The sequence below is a fragment of the Apodemus sylvaticus genome, chromosome 5 (genome assembly GCF_947179515.1).
Source record: "Apodemus sylvaticus chromosome 5, mApoSyl1.1, whole genome shotgun sequence".
NCBI classification, from domain to species: domain Eukaryota; kingdom Metazoa; phylum Chordata; class Mammalia; order Rodentia; family Muridae; genus Apodemus; species Apodemus sylvaticus.
Genome location: NC_067476.1, coordinates 53,767,514 through 53,786,744, shown reverse-complemented (window position 1 = coordinate 53,786,744; position 19,231 = coordinate 53,767,514). Strand labels below are relative to the sequence as shown.

General features: G+C 45.6%; 1 protein-coding gene and 1 long non-coding RNA gene across 6 annotated transcripts in view; one reads left to right on the top strand and one right to left on the bottom strand.

The window, feature by feature from the left end:
- Nucleotides 1–19,231, top strand: part of Wipf1 (WAS/WASL interacting protein family member 1) — a 105,028-nt gene that overhangs the window by 64,059 nt on the left and 21,738 nt on the right. The window contains exon 1 of one of the 5 annotated variants that reach the window (XM_052182718.1): nucleotides 6,405–6,604. The exons of 3 other annotated variants lie outside the window; for them this stretch is intronic. The gene's annotated coding sequence lies outside the window, so the exon portion shown is untranslated. Of the gene's footprint in view, nucleotides 1–6,404; nucleotides 6,605–13,632; nucleotides 13,843–19,231 lie in introns of those variants that run through there. One more of the 5 variants, XM_052182714.1, reaches the window with a different exon arrangement.
- LOC127685473 (uncharacterized) lies at nucleotides 7,773–13,581 on the bottom strand. Its single transcript, XR_007977882.1, has 3 exons — nucleotides 13,491–13,581; nucleotides 11,421–11,545; nucleotides 7,773–8,715 (listed from the first exon to the last, which is right to left on the bottom strand). It is a non-coding gene; the product is annotated as an uncharacterized LOC127685473 (long non-coding RNA).

Here is a 19,231-nt window from a genome sequence, read left to right as displayed (position 1 = left end):
CATGTTTGGGGTGAGGTCATGAAAATGACTTCTGGCACTAAGATGGCCGAGGTCTCCAGGAAAAGCTCCACATTACCACGGAGGCGTCGGCCCTGTTGATGACGTGCAAGGGTTTGGACGGTCGTGCGCTGCTTTGACATGTCTGAGAAATGTCATGCCTGGGCTGAGAAATTCTCACAGAGCTTTAGACTGTGGCCGTTACCAAATCTTTGATGCTTCCAGATTCTCTGATCCTGATACACTTCAGAAATTGAAAGTAGGCGTGGTAGCTCCTTGCACGGGGGAGGCAGAGGCAGGATGGCTGTGAGTTTGAGGACATCATGGGCTTCAGGGTGAGACACACAGAGAGAGGGAGAGGAGAGGAGAGGAGATCTTAAGTTTGAGTAAAGCCACCCTTAACTTTACTTTTATTATTTAACATATTTTTGAACAGTAGAAGACCTTAATACTTTTAAATGTTGGCATGCCAACATAAACATTCTTTTCCATAAGTTTTTAAAAGAGAGTAACACTTTATATAATATCTTATGAATAAATTCTAAACTTCAATTTTTTTTTCACTAAGGAAAACAGAGCTAGGTCTTTCTTTTCTTTTCTTTTCTTTCTTTCTTTCTTTCTTTTTTTTTTTTTTTTTTTTTTTTTTTGGTATTTTTCGAGACAGGGTTTCTCTGTTTCTCTGTGTAGCCCTGGCTGTCCTGGAACTTACTTTGTAGACCAGGCTGGCCTTGAACTCAGAAATCTGCCTGCCTCTGCCTCCCAAATGCTGGGATTAAAGGCATGTGCCACCACTGTCCAGCTCAGAGTAGGTTTTTCTAAGGGCTTTTTTTTTTTTCATGAACTCAACTTTTGTAAAGTGATACCAGATATCATTTGCTTCTCAAACAGTAAGCTGCACACTCCTTTTTTTTTTTTTTTTTTTTTTTTTTTTTTTTTTTTTATTCTCTTGGAGCATGTTTGAATGAAGTGTTGTGACGTTGAGATAGCGGCCGGCCTTAGTAGGTCTGAGCTGGAGAGAGTCACTGGTCTCCATCGCCTGGGCTGTTGTTCGTGCTGCAGCCTTGTTTATCTCTCAGCATTTCTGAGAAACAGTCATCTACATTTTCAGAATAGTGGGATAGAGGAAGCAATGGGAGGAGACTTTACCTCAGCCTCCATACCCTCAGCTGCTGAGGGGAAGTGCCCACAGCAGAGGAGTTTCAGAACTGAGCCTCCAGATCTTGGGTGTGCCTGAGGGCAGAGTGCTTACCTAGCCCACAGATGGGCTTGATACCCAGTACTGGAAGATGCAGGGCAGACTGTGGGAGTCCACCATGTGATCCCAACCCCTGTGAAGCTGAGGCCAGGGGATTGTAGGGGGGGGGGACACAAACACACAAAAGGGCTGTTAGTCATCTTATTAGCATGGGGTCCATAGTAAGACCTCATAAATAAAAGGGGAGAGGAAAAACATGATGGGTGAATAGAGAGAACCTGTATTAAGGATGAAGAAAAGGGAGTCTAGGTGGCTTCTGGGAAGAGCAAGCGTGCATGTGTCGGAGACTCTGTGAACAGAGTAAGATTTCACACTGCTCTCCACACCGCTTTACATGAGTGCCCTGCCCATGAGCGTTGGCTGCAGGAACTCTTCTGTGAAGTCCCACACTTTACTGCAGCCTTACTTCCCAGTCAGAGTGCCACCCCCTGGCAGTGGCTGGGCTTGGGCAGACCTGTAGGCTGGTGGCTTGGCTTCCCTCTTGCTCAGAGAGACCAGGCCCTTGCTTAGGCCTGGTCTCGCTGTTTGTTAGGCACTACCTCTGGAAACGCGCACAGACAATTACCGTTCCTTTGTTTACCTTTCTGCCTCTAGGCCAGTGGCTCCCAACCTTCCTAACACTGCAAACCTTTAATACGGTTCCTTGTGTTGTGGTGGCTCCCAATCATAAAATGATTTTCCTTGCTACTTCATAACTGTAATTTTGGTAGTTATAATCATGATGTAAACATCTGGAGTGCAGGATGGTCTTAGGTGAAAGAACTGTTCGCCCCCGAAGCAGTCCTGACTCACAGGTTGAGAACCTCCGCTCTAGACTAAACAGGTAGGGCGAGACTACCATGAAGAGCCGTTAGACATCTTCTTAGTGAGTCCAAGAAAGACCATGTTCATTGTAATGGAGGATTCTGGGACAAGTGGCTCCCCTTTCTTCTCCTGGGCCGTAACGTTCCTATTGGTTGGCAACAGCTCCCTTCAGGTGGCATACAAGGCAGTGAGCATGAAACCAGTTTGCCAGTGTCTAATTTGGCGCAACCTGTAGGAAGCCGTATGTCTAGGCTCGCTGGTCACTCTTCTGTGCTCGGATGGGAATTTGGGATGGCACGGATCGAACGGATCGATGCCAGACAGCCGAAGCGGGGACGAGGATAATTGGAAACTGGGTATGAATAGACCAAGCTGACCAGTACTCCACGTTTTTTCAAGTACCACACAAATCAGATTCTCCACAGCCTTGCAGCCCTCGGATACCCTCTCGCCCTCCTTATCTCTCGGCCTCACTCTCTGCCCCAGCCTGCTCAGGTTTCTGCCTTTCCCAAGCCGTACTCCCTGAGAAGCTCAGTTGACTGATGGCGTGATAACTACGGGAGCCTAATGCTGACGTGTAATGTGTGCCAAGCACGCTGCCCCGAGCCTCCGCTTGTCTAATTTAGACATATTGAGCATCTTCTCAGTCCAGCAGGGAAGACTATGAGAAGCCAAGAACACCCGCCCTCATCTCAGGCTGTAGCTTGGTTAGAACCAGGTAAAGAGGAAGCTATAAGGGGTCACCGTTCACAGATGAGTAGACTTGCTTTGAGTGAACTGTGCTCAGAATTGATTGATAGCTCTGCAGTCCTGGAAAAAAAATCAAAATTGATTTTCTTTTTCCCTAAATAGTTTCATAATGGCAGATGAAGCCAGTGAAGATAAAGGAAGCTTAGACTGATTATTCCTAAGGTTTCAGGGTCGTGATACCAGTTTGCAGGTATTCCTGCATTTGTCTGTGAGGCCATGAGCCTAGAAATCTTATGCCCTCCTTCCAGCCTGGCACAGAGCCACTCCCATAGACGTCACAGTAAAATTCAGCCCCACTGGCAAAATCAAGGTGGTCCAATTTATAAGCTCCCAAGAATAGTCACTGCCCACCAGGCCCAGTGGCTAAATGTTTCATTTTGGTTTTGAAAAAAAAAATCCCAAAGCTTACTATGAGAGTGCTTGTCTAGCACACGTAGGCCCTGGAATTGATCCCCACCACAGAGGGTAAAATATAAAGCATGACACTTTGGGTAATATTTTGCTTCAAATAGAAGGAAATAAAAGATTGACCCTGGAATTTAAAAAAAAAAAACAATTCCCGGGTGGTGGGGGCACACACCTGTAATCCCAGCACTCTGGGAGGCAGAGGCAGGTGGATTTCTGAGTTCGAGGCTAGCCTGGTCTACAGAGTGAGTTCCAGGACAGCCAGGGCTATACAGAGAAACCCTGTCTCGAAAAAAAAAAAAATCCAAAAAACAACAAACAAAATCAAACAAAAAAAAGATGTAATGAGAAGTAGAGAAATGCCAGACATGGTCAGTCTCACTGCTAATCTGTAAAATTAAAGGAGCCTGTGTGCACAGTTTTTACCTAATGAATTGGCAAAGATGAATAGAAATAATATATTAAAAATAAATTTAACGGGGATGCTACCTCAAAGTCTGAGGTATCAAAACCCTTAAAAGAAACAAGACTGTTGGTATTTTCCACTGCAGTCTTTCTACTATATAAAGGTATCCTCCGGCACTGTCCACATTCTGTCAGGAGCTGTCACTAGCCCAGAGCTCAGCAAGTGGGCCCCAGTGAGCCACAATCATCTTTCTTTAAATCCTCACATCCAGTGCTGGGGTTGCCAGCACACCACCATGCTGGCCAGGGTTGGTTGGTTTTGTTTTGTTTTGTTTTTCTTTATTTGAATGTGGCTTCTGGAGATTGAGCACTGGTTCTCATAATTGCAAGGCAAGCTCTTAACTGGCTAAGCTACCTCCTGGCTCGGTGGGTCTCAACCTTCCTGATGCTTTGACCTCTGATACAGTTCTTCATGTTGTAGTGACCCCGAACCATAAATGTTTCTTTTTAAATTGCCTCTTCATAACTGTAATTTCGTCACTCTTGTGACTCTTGTTGTAAATATCTGATATATGAAAGGATTGTTCAACCCCACCAAGGGTTGCCACCCACAAGTTGAGAAACACTACCTTAGATGCTCCTTCCTCTTTAAGAAATGTTTAATTTATCTGCTTGCTTGTTTGTTTGGTGTGTGTGTGTGTGTAGGTCAGAGGACAACTTGCAGAAATTGTTCTTTCCTTCTACCATGTGGTCCCAGGGATCAAACTCAGTTTATCAACTTGATGGTGAGTGCCTTTACTGGCTAAGCCATCTAGTCAACACACACACACACACACACACACACACACACACACACACAGAAAGCAGTGGGACTTGGGAGATGGTTCAGAGTTAAGAGCATGTACTCCTGTAGAGGACCCACCCGGGTGTGGTTCCCAGCACCCATGCGGTGAGGCTCATAACTGGCTGTAACTCCAGCTCAGGACTTCCCATGCTGTCCTCTGCTGCAGTTAAACTGTGCTCATGCGTGCACAACACACAAATAATGAAATCTTTAAGATAAAGGACTCATAAAATAATAGTATCTTTAAAAGGAATGAGTCATGCTCTTTACAATAATAGTATGAATTAAAGAACAGCTGCCTCCCTTCTAATACCTCAGAGAGATTCTCTTATCCTAGGAAGAGGAATCGTGAGAATATGTGTTGGGAGGGCACGACCCTCTTAGGATCCTGCAGGGGTCAACGGAACACTTAGGGCTAGCTTGGGGACAAAGGGCAGGCACTGGAACTTAGGAGCACAAAGGGGAGTGAACTCTTCCTCCTTGTCCCCGTGTCCCTGTGCCCATTGCTTTGAGGACTAGCAACTGAAGCAGTGCTTAAGTCACTTTATGAACCAGACTTTTGTGGGCTAGTCCCGCAGTCTGTCGGCACGTGGATGGTCAGACAGCCCATGCCCTCAGACCTCGAACAGCAGTGACCGACAGAGCTGGAGTGCTGTGCGTTTGGATCCTCGTCTGGATCACCCTTCAGGTGGGAGCTGGAGAAGCTAAGCTGAGCTCAGCCAAAATGTGGTGCTCGGAACTCGCAATTCATTTCGCGCGCATCCCACCACCATTGGCTCAGATGTGAATGCTGGCTCCTTGTAGGTGGAGAATTGGGTTTGCTTAACCATTGTAATCTCCTTGTGCCTCGAGCATACGGTAGATGCTGTGTGTGTTGAGTGGAGGCTGTGTGCAGGGCCCCTCACAGTGTTGCTTGCACAGGGGGCAGGTGACACCATCATGTCACAGGATGCTCAGTACTTCTCCTCCTACAAACCGAGAGCACCGTGTGTTTAACTAGAAGAGAAAGCCGATGGACTCCACACGGGGTCAGGGCAAAAGGAAAAGACAAGGACAGCCAGGGCCTCAGACTTAGAGACGCTTATCTAGAAGAGGAAGCTTTGGTGACTGCGAGAAGCCATGGCACTGGGTCATGTAGAGAACAGAGGTGGAAGTGATGTTGGCATGTTCTGTTACACGGCTTTGACCGCAGCACCCAGACAACCATCTGTGCGTTGTCAGGACGTAATATACATGCCACTCAGAAGCCAAGAGTAGGGCCCAGGTCAAGTTCTGTTTTTCATTTTATTTTGGTTTGTCTGTCTGTCTGTCTGTCTGTCTGTCTGTCTGTCTATTTTATTGAATGGTGGTGGGGATAAGACGGGAAGAGAGTATTTAAATTGTTTTTTTTTTCTCCTCTTCTCTGCTGTGTGTTGCTGTGTCTTCCTGGAGGTAGTATAGGAAATATGCACCATGTGGTTTTTATGCTGCTTGGTATTTTGTTGTCCTCAAAGCTGTCAATATTTCATTGTAGCCATGGAAGTCATTTGCACACAAACCACCGACTGGTCATCCTGTTGGAATGGATCTGAGACACAGTGAATAGTCCAAGACTTGTGTTGGACAGCTTCTGGGTTGCAGGGGAAAGAGTCATTTGCTCACTAAAAGGATGGGAGATCCTGCAAAAAATCGTGGCGTTGATCACCTTGGTTGTGTCTTTTCTGACCCTTGCACACACAGTTGGAAGCAGGGAGCATCTTCTGGTGTCTTTTTGGTGCCCTGACAGGGTATTGAGTCCACCGCAGACAAGCTGGGAAGACTTTTTCAAGTTTTCCCAGTCAGTCATTTGGAGAACTCAGAGCAGCCAGAGGGGAAGGGGGAGGTACTTGGAGGGAATCTGGGGTCATCTGGGTAGAACAAACTCTTGTTTGGCAGGCCACAGAGAAAAGCAAAATGTGCTAAGAAGCAGGAGAAGAGAGACACAGGGACCGTGTGAGGGGGAGCAGAGTGTGACATCTCCCCTAGGCGGAGAAGAACTGAGGAGCTGCCAGCTGCTTCCTGTCCACAGCAGCGTGAGTGGCTCAGCACCGGAAGCAGTGGCCCTCCTGCTCACCTCACCCGGTGTCCACCGTTGACAAGCGCCCTCACCATCCTCAGAGAACTTTGTAAGTGGAATAGCCTGGCCTCATACATTTTCAGTTTTCAAGAAAAGGCAGGGTAATCTTAATTAACAGGGGAAATAAAAGCAAGGGGATTTTCTTTCTCTTCCTTCCTTCTTTCCTTCCTTCCTTCTTCCTTCCTTCCTTCTTTCCTTTCTTTTTGTTTTTTTTGTTTGTTTGTTTGTTTGTTTGTTTGTTTGTTTGTTTGAGACAGGGTTTCTCTGTGTAGCCCTGGCTGTCCTGGAACTCACTTTGTAGACGAGGCTGGCCTTGAACTCAGAGATCTGCCTGCTGCCTCCCGAGTGCTGGGATTAAAGGCCTGCTCCACTACTACCTGGCTAACTTTAGTTTATACATGATCAAGTACATCATCTTGGGTAGGGGAGGGGGCACAGCACACAAAGCCAGTGGTCAGCATCTGCATCTGTGTGTGGAATCTCTGTGGATTCCACAGCCACCACTATAAATGAGCTCCAGATAGACGTTAAAGATTATCAGGGTCCTTGGGCACACTGGTTTTTTGTTTGTTTGTTTGTTTGTTTGTCACAAGTGGTGACAAGCTTTTGATAAAAATCTAATTAAAAAAATTTTTTTAACAAGGACAGATTCTCAAAACAGTAACTGGTATTTATTTGGGAATAACAGAAGATTATGGTAGTGAACTGTGGGTGTGGACACAGGGTGTGGAAGGCAGAGCCTTCAAAGCCGAAAGTGAGGATGAATATTTTGAAACAATATTCTGGCCACTGCGGTTGATAACAAGAGTGACTTCAGTCAAGGCTGAAAGTTACTGCTGCCCTCGGAGAAGTGCTTGTTCTACAGGGATTCTGTGACCCCTGTGCGTGCTGTGGTTCTCATCAGCCCATGTGGAATGGTTGCTGTCAGGCAACATATTTTCCTAACATTCCAGCTTTATTGTTTTTTAAATTTATGTTATGTACTGCTGTCTTCAGACACACCAGAAGAGGGCATTGGATTCCATTACAGATGGTTGTGAGCCACCATGTGGTTGCTGGGATTTGAACTCAGGACCTCTGGTAGAGCAGTCAGGGCTCTTAACCGCTGAGCCATCTCTCCAGTGGCCCCCCTCTTCACCCCCCCCCCCCAGCTTTTCCCCCTTGTTGTTAGGGTTGATTCCTTTTCTTATTCTGACAACTTTCACATTTTTTTTTCCCACAACCTGAACAAAGCAAACCTTTTCACTGATGGAATATTTATATTTCTGGAAAGTAAGGCAATGAATGCAGTCAATGTTTCCAGATTTAAGGCAGTTCAACTTGCAGTTTTTCAACTTAATGGCTACAGAAGCAGGCATGCGTTAGTATGGACTGTACTCTGGCTGCTGGCCTCCTGGTACAACACTGGGCAGTGACCTGAACCGCTGATGGCCTCTGAAGGGTGAGGGGGAGCACGTGAGGAGCCACTGCAGAATTAGTTTCTGAGCTAGCGTGTTTAGTTGATTGCATGTAATCTACTAAACGTAAATTTACAAGTCTTCTTTAAAGTATATTTTCAAACTGATACATAAAACATTCTGACAGATACATATTAATGGAATGATGTCTGGATATCTGAAGTGTTTAAATCATTTAGACGTGTCTTTCCTCAAACATCATTTGTTTATGATGAAAACTCCCAAATCTTTCCTGTAACTTTTTGAGGTGTGCAGTATGTGTCTGTTATCTGCTGTCACCCCACTGTTGGTTCTGTCTAACTGCAACTTACTACTAGCCACACCATTTCCAACTTACAGTGAGTTATAAGATGGTAACCTACCTTGTAAGTCAAGGAACATATGTGATTAGTTTACATTTACATATACACTGGAGTTAAGGTCCTGGATAAGATCATGGTATACATTTTTGCCACCTACGTAGGTATCTGATAGAACTTTTGAAGGGGGCAGTTCTGGGCTGAATGGGATAGTCTTTCAGATGGTACAATGCAAATTGTCTCAAGCCCAGGAAAGCCACTCATTACTGGACCTGCAGATGTTCCCCTCTCTCCTGTCTTCACAGAGCAGCTGGGTCAGCCTCTTCCAGGAAACACCACCAGTCAGGCCTGGCTCATGAGCAGCCAGAGGCCTCCAAGGGGCATCTTGGGTCAGTGCGCTTCTCCTGCAGTGTTTGGAGACATGATGTCAGGCTCTAGAGTACAGAGCTACTGTCCTCTATCTGCCCCTTTTCCCTGGGATTCCAGGGAGTTTTTGTGTCCTTAAGGCTCTGTCCTCCAAGAGAAGGCATGAAGTTACTCTGGGCTACAGAGAAGGTGGGCGAGAACCTAGATACCCTTATACTCATCCTAGAAATGATTGTAAGGGCCGTATTTGGTCTTCAAACCATCAACAGGTAACCAGAAGGAATGCGTGCTTAGCTACACGTCAGTAGCAACTCCTGGAATATGTGCAGAGACTAGACATGGCGGGATATGGAGGGGGACTTTCCAGTAGTTGGCTTTTTGGGCTGTAAGAAACCATCCTCTGTGTTTTGTATGGGTTTTCCCCTGGGGACACTTGGGCTGGGAGCTGGTGAGCAACTGGAAACTTTCACAGTTTAATGAGATTACTGGAAACAAGAGGGTGCCCTCAAAGGGCACTCCATGGGCCTTCCATGTACAAAAAACCCACTTTTTCCTACAAAGAAATAAGGTTGGTGATGTTCTAACCTGGAGCCAGGAGGCTCTCCAGTGCCCTTTCATGTGTTTTATAAGCTCTCTGATGTGTCAGTTACTGTTCCAAGCAGCTGGGGAGACAGTACTAGACAAGACAAAGACCCATAGTGGCCGCTGCAGTGGGAAAAGCAGATGGTGTCAGTAATGCCTACTGCGAGTGAAGTGGACAGCCGTGAGGGGAGTGGACGGCCGTGAGGCGAGTGTTCTTAGGGGAGGACCCAGCGGGCTCAGAAGAGGGAGAGCACAGAAACAGGCCCTGCTGAAGCTGGCAGGGGAGGGTAGCCTCCCCCAGCCCCCCTCCCCCACAGCCTCACACAACATGGAGGAACTTAGACCTCACTTGCTATAATTGAAAGGCCACTGAAGCTTTGAGCCCATGGATTTTTTTTTGAGTGTCTAAACCAGAACTGAATACCATAGCATCTCGCAGCCGAGGAGTCACCTCCAGTACTTGGGTTATTAGCATTAAGACTCCAGGAAGGAGAAGACTTGATGTCATTGGCCTCATGCCCAGGAATGCCTAGTCAGTGCCTGGGTTTCAGAAATGGTTTCAAACACAGTGAAGTCTTCTTGAGAGTTTATAGCTCTAGCCCAGAGTTGGGTCTGGGTGAGCTAAGACTGTCCCAGGAGTGTGTTAAGAGTTATCCTGGCAGTGAAGACAATGTGAATGCGGGCCCCACCCACCAGGCCTGAGCCTTTTGTATTACTGAGGAAGGCATCTCATTCCCCTCTCCCCTGTTTTCTTTTGCTTCTTGGAGTATTTCTTTTTTCTCTCTTGTTTCTTAGCTCACTGGTTGGGATTTTATTTAATTTTTTTATTGCTTCAGTTACTAAAGTCTTTGATTTCAGTCACTATTATTCCTTTCAATAACTTTAATCCTTTCCTAGAAAGGAAACTACCTGTATCATCAGCTATTATGGAAAAGACTTCAGTTTTCCAAAGCCAAGAGATTATTTTGAGATGAACAAACTAACTTTTCCTTAACTCTGCATCCTAGCAAGCTGGTAAAGAATCAAGCGACCCCACCCACCCCCACCCCACACAGGATGAAGGAGGGAGTGAGCCATAGGCCTTGTTGCTTTTTGCTTGCTTGTTTTTCTTCAGATATTGGGAAAGTAAGCATAGTGGTGTGCAACCCTGCAAGAACTCAACCTCTAGAGTCTTCCAGACTTGTTTCCTGGTACAGTTCTGCCCTCTGTCCCTGCTTTGTCTGGAACGAACATAGCAGGGAGCACAGAACAGGATAGCCCAACATCCGAAGTATTTTCTGTTAGTCGTGTACCATCAGCAGTCATAGATTAATAAGCCACATCATAACTAGCATACATTCCAAGGATTACCAACTTCTAGACTTGAAGAGCCCATACTAACCTTTCCCCGACATTAACCCAGCCAATTGCAAATATAAGAGTCACACTCAGAACTTTCCTCCAGTACCAGTTACTCTGTTACTTACAATGTCTGCGCCAGCCTACTCAAAGTAAAATGTAATCACACATCTGCGATTAGAGCTGCGTGCAGGCAAAGCTCAGCCCTTAGCTCAGGGCGTCATTGGTACTTCATTGTCTTCACCCCAATCCCTGCTTATGCTTAGTTTCATACCCAGGGTCCCAAAGGATGAGTGCGGCAGGTCCAACCCTGCATCCTCACAGGTCACGTCCGGTCTCCTCCCGGGCCGTTTCCTTGGTTCAGATTATGTAGTGGCTGTCAGCAAAAAGAGTTCTGGAGATCTAAGTGTATGCAAGAGTGTGGGCAGCTGTGGACCACTGTACTACTGATGCTGATGCTGTGTGTGCAGTGGGCTGAGCATCTCCGGATCTGAGAGGGAGGGCGGAGGATGTCCCGCAAAGCAGAGAAGCACAAGGCAGACTTGGAACCCCCAGACTGCTAAGGCACGGCAGCAATCTCGGTGCTAGACTGGTTTATTTGAGGGTTCCAGGCCAGCTGGCTTAGCAGTTAGGAAATGCTGCTAGCCATGCCATCGCAGACATGGCCACAGGCCTCTCTCATCAGGGCAGTTCTTCAGCTGAGCTCCTCTCTTCCCAGGCAACTCTGGGTTTATGTCAAGTTGACAACTGAAGCTAACTATGGGAAACTTGGGAGGGAACGTTGTGTTACAAGAAATTTGAAGCCACTGTATCGAACACCTACCAGGCACTGGGATTAGATGCCAAGGAAACAACAGAGAAAGAGACAAACAGGGTCTCAGCTCTCATGGAGCTAAAATCTTGGCGAGGACGACATTCAAACAGGTCCAATATCAAGTGATGTGCACTCTGCAAAAAGAAAACAAAGTTGGAGCCTGAGGGCATTTTTACGCACAGCCGAACAAGGAAGGCTCAGGTGAGAGGATTTATAACTACAACGCCCCAAGATGCAAATGAACTTGGTACAGCTAAGGAACAGAAAGGGCTGTGGGGTACATCAGCATCAGTTTGAGCCAAGCGGTGGTGATACACACCTGAAATCCAGCCCTGTGTGCACTGAGTGCAGAGGCAAGATTACAGCCAATTCAGCACCAGCCAGGATGACAGGGCGCTAGGAAAAATCTTATGGGCCTTTGTGGTGTTGGAAATGAATGAGAAGCTGTTGGAGGGCTTTAAGCAGAGGACCATTATCAAGTTCACCGTCTATCTAACCTGATACACACTCAAGTATAGCCCATGTAGACTGCATTTGCAGATTTCATTAAAGATGAAATGACCCAGATTCTATATCCCTACTCTCTGGAATTCTTGGGAGCTTCTGCCTGCTAAGTAACATTCTCCCTCCCTACTGGGCTTCTCTAATAGATGGAAGAGCCTTGGAAAACGTGCACACGGAATGGTCTCTTTGTCTCTCTCTCTGTGTCTGTGTCTCTGTCTCCATGCCCTCTCCGCCCTCTCTTCCTCTCTCTGTATGTGTGAATCTGGGGTGCCTAACATAGCAAACTTCAAAATAACTCCGTAAATATGTGGACAAGTCACCCCGTTGCCCATGTTCTCGTTTTAGAGCCAGCTATAGTTAGACTTCCTCAAACAGTCACCCGAGCATTTAAGTTCGAGTTGATAATCTTTTTTGTTTTTGCCCCAAGGGTTTTCAGAAGTGGATGCTGGCTGCAAGCCTCTGTCTCTGCTCGGCCTCGTGCCTGGGAAGTCCTGTTGGAACACCGCCTGCACGAGGCCCTGCTTTAGGCAAGAGGTCCTGCGTTCCTTCAGGCAGCACCAGGAGAAAAGTAGAGCACCTTAGTCACTTTACCCTGGGATTCCACGGCTAGGACCTGGGCCCGGGGCTCAACATCGTGACAGTGCTCGTTCGAGTCAATTCAGAGCTCAGGGGATTTGGGTTTACTACCTTTCCAACTCAGAGCCCGTCTGTCCAGCACTCCTCAATATCAGTATTTCTGGTATTGGGGTGGAGCTATCCTAAGCACCAGAGGAAATGCAATACTCCTGGTCCCTCTGTACCCTACAAGTGTCTCCTCCAACGCTGTCCACTGTCGCAGCCGTGCTTTACACCGGAATCAGGTTCCCACATGCAGATTCATAATGATGTTTCTGAAACATATCTCGCTTTTCATTCTTTCACCTGAAGCCATTTTCTCAGTTACATGGTATGTGCTACAAAAATGAATGTGAATTTCTCATACATTTCTCATGCAGAGAAATGGTATGGATATTTTAGGCTACCCTATACTGGACCCAAGACTGGGAAATCCTGAGCTATATTTCCTTGCCATCCACCTCAGAAGTGAGAAGCTGCCTCCCTCTGCTGCCTCCCTCTGTCTGCTTTTGGCAGATCTCTTCCAGCAGAGTTGATCTCACGATGTTAGCATGGAGAGAGCCAACAGAGCATTCGGGCCTAGAGAGCTGCCGGTCTGTGGCTTCTCTGTTGTGCTCTTGATCCTGGCTTAGGCCTGGGTGGCATCCGAAGCTCACTTGCTGTGATGCACCGCCCGGCACAGCTCACCTGCATCCTGACTCTCTCCCCACACACACTTGAACGTTCTGCAAATGAGGAAGGCCCACTTAGGCTAATTCTCCGCGTACTTAAGGGCTTTTATTTCTTCAGCAACTCTTCTCAACATTGCTGAATGAAATAGTCAGAACTGAGGGTTGTGCTCGCTAATTGAATTCTTTTGACGAAATCTCAAGTTCCAGGAGTAATTATTTTTGTAGAGGTTTTTTTTGGGGGGGTGGGGGTGGAGCTGTTATCAGGAGAGAGGCACAGAGATCCACTTACCTCTGCATCAAGGGGCTACATTCTCTCCTAAAGGAAGGAGAAACTTTAATTTGGGTGCTTTTTTCATTGCTTCTTAAGTAAAACCAATCTAGTTTCTTTTTCTATAGCAAAGGAGGAAGGAACAAACGAGAAATTAATCAGGCAGGAAGTGAAATACCACAGAAGGATGCCTGCCTCTGACTTGGTGTGTCACACTAAACAAGAGGCCAGAGCTTGTCCAAAATGGTTGCCCAGAAACAACCCCTCGCCTGTGTGAAGAAGAAGCCTTTCTGAGGGACAGGTCTCTCCTCTGGCTCATGTCTTGCCGGGTCTCTCTCTGTCTGAGTCTCTGATCATGCCTTCCTTTTTAACGGTAAGAAAAACTGCATTCAAACTAAATTTATTTCCTTTATCAGCAAAAGGGAAGAAGTAAGTGACGCTTAATGGGCCATAGTGTGTCGAGATAAAGATGTTTAATTGTTCTGTAGAACTACTTGTGATTTATTCCTGCTGCCTGCTATGATAATTGTGAGTGCTTCAGAACTTGCTCTTAGCCAATGTGTAAGTGAGCTTTTTCTGTAGAATTTTTCCTGACCATTTACCATATTTGGATTCATCTTAATTTCTTTCCCGTTTTTCTGTAAGATGGAGCCTTATGTCAGTTAACATGCCTCTGCTCGGTAAAGTCAACTCAGGTCCGTAGAGCTGCCTCTGAGTCTTCAGCCTGATCTGCCATAGGATTTTTTAAAGTCTAAGGAGTCACTGTCAGTTTCAAAGCAAGCCCCGCCCCCACCAGCACCCCTTACTTGCCTGAGGCTGCAGCTGTCCAGCTGCACATGTGGTGTGGTCCCTGCTCAGGCAGTCTATTAGGAAAATATTGCTTTTATTTTAGAGTAATTAGATCCACAGCAGAACAGTGCCGAGGCAACTTCTGGTGTTAATCAGATACAGTACGTTTGTCATAATTAAATTTAATATGATTAATATTAAATGATGCCAACTATAAAATGTCACTTTAAAGCTGTGCACACAGAGACCCATGTGCACAGGGTAAGGAAGTATATGTGTGTATATATATATATATATATATATATATATATATATATATATATATATATATATGTATTATTTCCTTTATCAGCAAAGGGAAGAACTAAATGACGCTTAATGGGCCATAGTGTGTCGAGATAAAAATAAAGATAAAAATAAAGATCATATATATATATGATCTTTATATATAATGTGATCCTCTTTCCCCTTGCAGAAATAGAGAACGACACTTTTCTCACTGAGGAGGGCCCTTACAACTTTAGTCAACAAGCACAAGCAGCCTTTGGTGATGTAGCTCTTGTGTAGAATAGAAATACAAATGTAAACGAAGGCTACAGAGAGTTCCAGTTCAGAAGGTAGCGGGTTGCATGTATACTTGACTAGACTAGGAGGAGAGAGAGGAAGGGGAGGACCTAGGGAGTGCTCTGCTCTGTGTGGATTCACCTAGATGGGCTGTTTCCCTCCTTAGGGTTTCATGATGGCTTCCCAGAACTTTGTAGATTCTGATCTAGTCAAAACTCTTTTTTATCGGGCAAAGGAGATTAAGTGATTTGCCTAAACACACATTCGGCTCCTCTGATGCTCTTCCCAAGTGTGTCTGTGGGTGCTGGCACACTGTGGAGGGGATGCAGAGCCTGGTGCCAGTGCTGGAGAGTGTTCCCTAGTGCCAGCAGCAGGGTCCCTCAGAGGGACGCAGGTCCCAGCTCTGCTCTGTAAACTGGCGCTCCCCCAGACCCAGTGCTCCACAGATCAGGGGAGATGAGCTGTGAGTCCCAGACCCGTGAGGCCTCTAACATCTTAATGAAGATGTCATTTGTGTAACCAGCTTCTTTAAACTTCTGTTAGACGTGTAAAGCTTTTCTTTCAATTCTGATACATTTGTGCCTTAAGGTTTGGCCTCCCCCCCCCCATCAATTTGTCATGTGTGTGCCATATATTGGAAAAAAACACTTACTTTTGGCTACCATGTGTTTTGTGACCTTAAGTTCTAAAAAGTAAAACAAACAGAAAACGAGAATAAGAAATACCTTAACTCTTTTCCAAGATATGTAAGATGTGCTTTAGTTTTTGTTTGTTTGTTTTATTTGTGTGTGTGTGTGTGCCTTTGTGAGTTTATGTGTATCATGCGCACATAATCTGCTGAGACATAAGAAGCGTAGAGAATCCTCTGGAATTCATGACCAGCACTTATGGTTATGGGTGCTGGGAACTGAACTCAGGGCCTGTGGAAGAGCAGTAAGAGATTTTAACCACAGCGTACAGCGTACGTCCCTTACTCCTTTGCGATTTGTGATTCAGTGGCAGCTCATGTGTGCACACAGGGGCTATGGTTTCACTTTCTCATGGTTAGAAGGTAGGAAAGATGGTGGCGCTCATCACTTAGCATGTGATTTGTACTTTATGTTTGCGCATCCTTTTTAAACTTCTAACAAACGGCTAATTCTTATGAAACCTTGCTTAATTTAACTCTTGGGTAGCTTTACTAAGAAGATAGCTTTATTATATCCGTTGATAGTGGAAACAGGGCTTCCCAAAGTCATTTGCCCGAGGCCACCTAACTACTGCATCTAGAAGAAATTTTCTGGATTCCAAGAACTTTTTCCACCTACATAGCCAGGAGCCCACATGATAAACTGTACAATTGGTACAGTTTCCAGGTCCTTTTCTGGTCCTGAGAGTCAGGGATTGCAAAGTATTTTTGCTTTAATGATCACAGCAACATTTAATACATGCTTAGAATGATTACTCACAACTAAAATATTTTCCTTTCTAAGTGTTTTGACCTTTTTAGAAATAGATCTGGTGACATTTCAGTACATAAGGCTATACTTGAGATGTTAAAATAAACATATTTAGTCTGTGGATTTGAATGTCGTGTCTGTCTCTGTGTGTGTGTGTGTGTGTGTGTACTGCAGATTGGAGGCAGAGATTAATCCTCCTGGGAATACTAAATGTGGTGCTGATGATTTAGGGAAACTTCACCTTTGAGATTTGAGTCCCTTCTGTACTTGTAAAGGACAGAAGATGGGGAAGAAAATGGGTTTCACTTACATGGATAAAGTAAAGAATTTCTGGTCCTTGTCCCTCAGGCTAAACCACAGGTAGCTGAGTCACCAGCTAAACTTCATGTTCTTACTTTTAGAAGGGCCTGGGATGCCTATAGTGTCTGTTAATTTTTAAATTAAATATGTAAGATAGTGGGTTAGAATACCCTCTTCATGGTCACGTGGTCTGCTTCCCCTGTAGTAGCCACTCCTGGAATGAAAGTGAGTCTGCTTCCTAAGTTCTCGACCCTCCGTATCGCTCTGGAGAACGCTTTTAGGACCACAAGCTGTCGCCGAGTTATCTCACCCTAAACCAGTTCCTTGTCTAGAACTCTGAACGAAGCGTGTCAGAATTAGCCGTGCCCCACCCCCACCCCGAATGCAGCGGGCACACCCTGCTGCTGAGAGAAAGAAACCACCCCAAGTAGTCAACTGAAGCCTTTGCTTCAAAGGAGCACCTGAACAAAGACCAAGTGTGTTGTGGGAAGTGGAGGGTCCTGTGTGCAGCCAGCGTGGGCTCCCCTGAACACGAGTGGGGCGAGTCACTCCTGGGGCCTCTGTGGGCTGTGCTGGCTTTGCTTTCTGGGTCCTCCTGTGTGTGTCTTGTTGGGATTGCCTCTTGGCCCTGAGCGGGGACCCTCAGCTCAGGAGAGGTGAAGTAATTAGCAGGAAGACCAGCCTTTCTGCCAGGGTAAAAGTCTCTAAGTGGCCAGAGAGGTCGTGGGGGTGGGGGTGGGGGTGGGGATGTTGCCTAGCAACTGGTGTCATAAAATAGAAACTACAGGCAACTGCACCTGTGAAAAGACTGTGTTAAAGAAACAGGATGAGTGTGGTTTACTGTGAGCTTCAGTTTTCCCGTTGAGCCCTTTTACAGGAAGTTGAAGAACAAAGCCAAATTCACCTTAATTAGTTTTAATGGTTTTCAGGTTTTAAAGACATCCGACTCAGCTTGTACTGTGGAATCTCTAAAGAATAAAAAGCAAGAAGAATTTTTCCAGTAGGAATCTCAAAACTCTGAGCTTTTAAAAAATTCATGATTTTAGCAGCAATTTCATATTACTTAATAATTTTGTGTGCCTTCCAGTGAAATGAACACTCTTGTATTTATTTATTTTTATGGTTGTAATAGCAATGTGAATTTAAGACCTTTGACTCATTTAGACACTACTGAGTTATGTGTAATCTAAAATTTCTTAATTGATATTTCTTGGCCAAATGTCTCTCTCTCTCTCTCTCTCTCTCTCTCTCTCTGTGTGTGTGTGTGTGTGTGTGTATGTGTGTGTGTGTGTGTGAGAGAGAGAGAGAGACAGAGACAGAGACAGAGACAGAGAGGCAGAGGTGGGGGGAGAGAGAATACATTTGCCCAGCCTGAGGGTGGGGGATGGGTGCCCAGGCATGCATGCGTGCTCACATGTATTTATAAACTAGCAGAATATACATCAAAATAAGAACTATTTCTGGCTGTTATTTATCCAAGGTCCCTTTTAATCTAAAAGTTAATTATTACTGAGAGGACAAGTAGAACTTTTGGCGTATTTTTGTGCTGCCTGCTATTCCCCACAATACATCCCTTGGAATCAGGGGAGAAAAATAATAAAACTAAGTTGGAAAGGAGCCAGGAGCACACAAGAAATCATGAAAATAAATTAACAGTGTTATTTATAAACTGTCACTGGACTTAAATGGAAACCATGGAATGTAAAAACCGTAGCAAGGGCGGGGGAGCAGTTGGGATTCTGCATCTTGCGTTGTTCCTTTGATACCCACCCCATCCTTCCACACAGGGCAAATAAAGCACCCAACTATTGATTCAACCCTTCCATTTTATGTAGCACATAAAATGGGCAAATTTAAGGGCAACTTCCAGTGATTTCTACAGATCAGGATGCTCTGAGCGTTGAAATAGCCCACTGCAGTAATAAACCACAACTGGATAAAGCCACTTCCAGGGGTCTCTCAGAGAACCCCTCCACCCCAAGATTAGAAAGTAATGAATAAAGAACTTGGAAAATATGTTCCCTCTCAGGATCTCTCTGTAGCTCTGGCTAACCTGGGCTTGCTACATAGGCCAGACTCACTGTGTAGGCCTCAGACTTGCCATGTTTTCTTACCTCTACCTGCTAAGTGTTTGGAGTTCAGGGGTGCCCCACCCCGAGGGGCTAAGTGCCGTTTCATAGTCAGCTCACTTCGAAGGCACTGGGTCCCCCGATGTCCTCGGTCTGGTTTAGAAGCAGGTGTGGGAGTCTGCTGGTGTTGTTCACAGGGTGCAAGCTCTCCTGCAGTATTTCTTTTTTTTTCTTTTTCTTTTTTTTTTTACTGAAGTTTCTTTTTTTTTATTTATTGATATATTTATTTACATTTCAAATGATTTCCTCTTTTCTGGACCCCCACTCCCCGAAAGTCCCATAAGCCCCCTTCTCTCCCCCTGTCCTCCCACCCACCCCTTCCCACTTCCCCGTTCTGGTTTTGCCAAATACTGCTTCACTGAGTCTTTCCAGAACAAGGGGCCACTCCTCCTTTCTTCTTGTACCTCATTTGATGTGTGGATTATGTTTTGGGTATTCCAGTTTTCTAGGTTAATATCCACTTATTAGTGAGTGCATACCATGATTCATCTTTTGAGTCTGGGTTACCTCACTTAGTATGATGTTCTCCAGCTCCATTCTT